Genomic DNA, 5,145 nt, shown 5'->3' with positions numbered 1-5,145 from the left:
GTCACTTCCTGGCCACAGCACAGGAGGGCTGGTCCCAAGACTCTCTCGCTGGGTGGGGCCCCGCGGCCACAAGCTGTTGAGAAGGAGGTGTGACAGGCAGGTGGCCCCTCCATCAGTTTGGATACCAGAGCCGACAAACCCAACACCCCCCGACTCCTGCCCCAGATCACATACCCCCAACCTCAGCCACCAGCCTGAAAAACACATCCTTGTCGGATTAAGCACTGAGATCTGGAGTTAATCTGTTACTGAAGCATAACCTAGAGGCTCCTTACTGAATACAGCCCCCAGTGGACCAGGCAGTCTCACCCCTCTTCCTAGGCTGGTCAGACCTCTCCCAGGGGACTACTGTCTCCAGTGACATCTGCTGTGCTCTTGCATCCCCAGACGGCCTCACTGAAGTTGCCCTGCCCCCAGCCTGCCAGGGCTTCGTGCCTGTTTCTCTGCCGATGAACAGACTGTGTCCCAGAACTAGTGCCCTCCTGAAGTTCTCGGTGGCTAAGCCTCAGACTCGGGCTTCCCTGGTGGCTCAGTACCAAAGTATCCACCTGCCAAGGAAGGAGATACGGGTTCAATCCCTGGGTCAGGAAGATCCCCTGGAGAAGGAAATGGCGACCCACTCCAGTACTCTTGCCTGGAGAATCCCATGGACAGAGGAGACTAGAGGGCTACAGTCCACGGGGTCACAGAATCGGACACGACCGAGTGACTAAAAACAACCACCAAGCGTCGGATTGCATCGTCCAGCGAGGCCAGGGCCCGAGTGTCCATGGCCAGACCTCTCCTCTGAGGGCGGTTGTTTCTGCTCCTCCCTCCACTTGACTCATGTTCCTGAGACATGAGTCTACACCACTGGGAGGACTCAGGGCAGGCTCATGGGGATGCTGGGCTGGGTTTCCATGGGAAGGCTTTGCTGGGGGCAGAACCACTCAGGGGCCCATTTCCAGGGAAGGGATCTTGGGCCTCCCTTCTACGCACAGTCAGAAGGAGCCTCAGCTCAAGGCACGGGGGCCTCATTCTTCCCCACTGAAGCGCCAGGGTCAGGGCCATCTCCCCACTGCAGGTTGTGTTCTGTCCCCTCTCCCGGGGCCTATGGTCAATTTCTATGGCAACAGCTTTACAGACCTGACTCCGTGGGAGCCTGGGTGATGAGCCATAAGCCACTGTTGGCCTGGAGAGGCCACAGGAGCAGAAAGCAGCAGCCCGCCCTGGCTGAACAAATGTGTGTACTGAACAAGAAAAGGACCATTTACAACCTCTGGGGTGTGTGTGTGTGTGTGTGTGTGTAAAAAGCTGAAACAAAGAGCTAGAATTTAGAGTCCTTAACAGAAACCCTGGACAAAGCTGTGCTTCTAAAATCTAAAACCGTAAGTCCCGAATGTGACTTGAAGTCGTCCCAGGAGAAAAGTGCATCTTTCAAACCCAATTAGTCCAACAGAGAACAGGACATCCCACATAATGAGGCAAGCTAGAATTAGAGAGCTAAAAATAATTTCAGGTGTGTTTTGCCAAGAATTCAAAAGCCCTTTCAGTCCACCAACCTTCGCTGAGTGCCCATTGTGTACCTGCCACTGTGCTAAGAGCCGGAAGCTCAGGTATGTGGAGGAATATTTCTGCAACTCTGTTCCCTGACGATACAGGGCATGGAGGGAAGGGAGCAGGGTAGAGGTGTGCTCTGTGATCACAAGAGAGAATCAATTTTCTCGCTGCTGTTTCTCCATAGACAAGGCTTCTGAAGAGACACACCACTTTATTCCTCTTTGAAGCAGACAGACTGAAAATCCTGTTGGCAAGCCCACAGGAAGCACAAACCTTGACAAGCATTGAAGTGGGGAGGCCACCCCAGCGTTTGGAATGGATGAAAAGGCAAATCCCGTCATAGGAACGCCAACTAAAACCTTTCTCTTGTTGCTTTGGAAAGGCCCAGGACTTGACCAAGCGCTTGGACCCCAACTGCTGGGGCCACGCCCAGCTCCCCTCTTCCCAACATTGGGACATCACAAGGACTCCTTTTCATCTGTTTTGTAACCTGCAAGTTTGGTCTATGAATAGTCCCTCCCTCTGAAAGCAGAAATGACTTCATGTATATTCAGCACTTCCACGGTCCCTGCCGCGTGGCAAGCACTCAACAAAGGTTGGTAATTACCAGTATAATGAGTCTGGGGCTCGTTAATAAATTGAAAATCTCGGGGGCATGGCTCTGTGAAGGTAAATCATTTTCCAGACTCCTCCGCAGGCTGGAAAAAGATGAAAGGCATTTTCCGCTGAGGCTGGTAAGTTAAATAGGTAATCGGGATGAGTAATATCATCTGCCCCAAAGTGGACGATGATGATAACAAAACCTGTTCTTAGGGGCTCCGGAGACTACAGGTGTCTCCAGAGAGCTGACCTGTCCCAGCTCCAGACTGGTTGGCACAACACTGCCACCTGGTGAAGACACAGGGAACTACAGGGAAGTTCTTAAAAGGAGAGTGGTTTTCGTTTAGTAGCTGAGTGCTGACTGGTTTGCGACCCCATAGACTGTAGCCCACCAGGTTCCTCTGTCTATGGGATTTTCCAGGCAAGAATACTGGAGTGGGTTTCCACTTCCTCCTCCGGGGGATCTTCTTGACCCAGGGACTGAACCAGGTCTCTTCATTGCAGTTGGTCTCCTGAATTACAGGTGGATTCTTTACCACTGAGCCACCTAGGAAGCCCCCATGCATCTGTAGCTCATCCTTTTTATTGTTGAACAGTAGTCCATTGTGTGAATAAGCCTTAATTTAGTTTTCTATTGTACTGATAGTGACATTTGGGCTGTTTCCAGTTTTGAGTGCTAAAAATAGCACTACTAGGAACAATCTTGTGTCAGTGTTTTTGTGAACAAGTGTTTCCATTTCTCTTGGGTAAATATTCAGGAGTCAGATTTCCCGGTCAATGGGTAGGTACATGTTTAACTTTCTAAGAATCTGCTAAGCCATTTTCCCAAAGTGGTGGCAGCATTTTCTCCTTCCCATCAATAGTGTATGAGTTTCATTTCTAGTTTGGAGAAGTCCAGTTCTACTTGAGCAGCAAAACAAGGAGAATGAGTGTTCATGTAAACTATTACATCAAGGTTTGATGAGGCAGCTGTTCTTTCTAAAACTCCCTGCACAGAGACTTTCCTGGTGGTCCAGTGGTTAAGGATCTGCCTTCCAAAGCAGGGAACATGGGTTTGATCCCTGGCCAGGAAACTAAGATCCCACATGCCATGGGGCAAATAAGCCTGCACGTGGGAACTACAGAGCCCACAGGCCACAACTGGAGAGAAGCCTTCACTTCACAAGAAAGATCCCTTGTGCTGCACCCAAGACCCAACACAGCCAAAAATAGATAAGTAAATATTTTAGAAATAAAATCCCTACACAAATGGAAATGCTGGATTAAAACATCATAGTCTGCTTATAAAAATATAAGAGCTACTTTCAGACATCAAAACCAAAAGAAGAAGGACGTCTTACTAAAAGAAACCAAGGATCTTTGGAGAAAGGCTGGTTTCTGATTTGGTACAGGAAAGAAAAAAAGTAAACCTGGAACCCCTTCCATGTCAGACTAAGGATGGAGCAGCCAGCAAGAAGGATTCTCACTTTCCACATTTTACTATAACAAAATGATGGGAGATAATATTCCTAATACAGATAACTAACAAAGAACTTATATCAAGAATACATATAAAGAACTTCCACAAATGAATCAGAATCTTTTTTAATGAACAAATGACTTAAATAGTTGTAACAGGGAGGAAACTTCGTGTTCTATTATTAAATTAGTCACTAAAGGGATACTGCCTATAAATTAAATTATATATACTGGTCCATCTCTGACAGGGGCTTCCCAGGTGGCTCAGTGGTAAAGAATCCACATGCCAATGCAGGAGATGCAAGTTCGATTCCTGGGTTGGGGAGACCCCTTGGAGAACAATATGGCAACCTACTCCAGTATTCTTGCCTGGGAAATCCCATGGACAGAGGAACCTGGCAGGGCTACAGTCCGTGGGGTCAAAAAGGAGTTGGACTCGACTGAGTGACTAAACAACAATCTCTGAGAACCCTGCCTCCCGGGTAATGAGTTTTCAGTGAAAATACCTTTGTTTAGCTCACAGTAAACATCCTGACCATACCCACCTGTGAATGGCTGCAGGCAGGAAGAAATTAATAATCTGTGCTGGAGTCTGGCCAGAATCAGGACTTTACATACTCACCTATTAGTATAAAAGAAGCCTGAATTCTAACTCAGGGAAGATGGTTCTTTGGGATATTAGTCTACCATCTTCTTGGTCTGCTGGCTTTCTGAACAAGTCATTACTCCTTGCCCCAACAACTCGTCTCTCGATTTATTTGCCTGTCATTTTGGCAGGCCATAGTAGCTTGGACTTGGTAAGATAGTCACTTAAAAAAAAGATATCCAAATATTCAATTAGCATTTGAAAAGTGATCAGTATCATTAGTTATCAGAAAAATGAAAATTAAAAGCACCATGAGAGACGACTGCACATGAACCAGATTGTTAAAAATTTTAAAGACTAAAATTACAGTGTAGACAAACTGGAATGCCCATGCTTTAATGACAGAGGTGTTTTAAATTGGTAAAAGTTGTCTGGAAACCATTTGACATTATCTTCTAAAGCTAAATATATGTCTGCTTCGTGACTCAGGAATTTTCCTCCTAGGTATATGCTCAACAGAAAAGCACAGGCCTAACAGGAATGTTCATAGCAGTTATGTTTATAATAGCCCCAAACTAGAAACAACTTGACTATCTGTCAACAGTAGAACGGATCGTAGTATATTCATACAATGGAACACTATACTGTCAGTGGAAAAGAACAAATTACTGATGCATACAAGATAGTTGGGCTTCCCAGGAGGCACTAGTGGTAAAGAACCCGCCTGCCAGTGCAGGAGACATAAGAGACGCAGGTTCCATCCCTGGGTTGGGAAGATCCCCTAGAAGAGGGCACGGCAACCCACCCGAGTATTCTTGCCTGGAGAATCCCATGGACAGAGGAGCCTGGCAGGCTACAGTCCATGGGGTCACTAAGAGTCCGACATGACTGAAGGGACTTAGCACTAATGCACAATGTAATAACTGATTCGGGCAAGCGTCTTCTAATGGAGTCCAAAAACA

The sequence above is a fragment of the Bubalus bubalis genome, chromosome 12 (genome assembly GCF_019923935.1).
Source record: "Bubalus bubalis isolate 160015118507 breed Murrah chromosome 12, NDDB_SH_1, whole genome shotgun sequence".
NCBI classification, from domain to species: Eukaryota; Metazoa; Chordata; class Mammalia; order Artiodactyla; family Bovidae; genus Bubalus; species Bubalus bubalis.
This window is presented reverse-complemented; position numbering follows the sequence as displayed.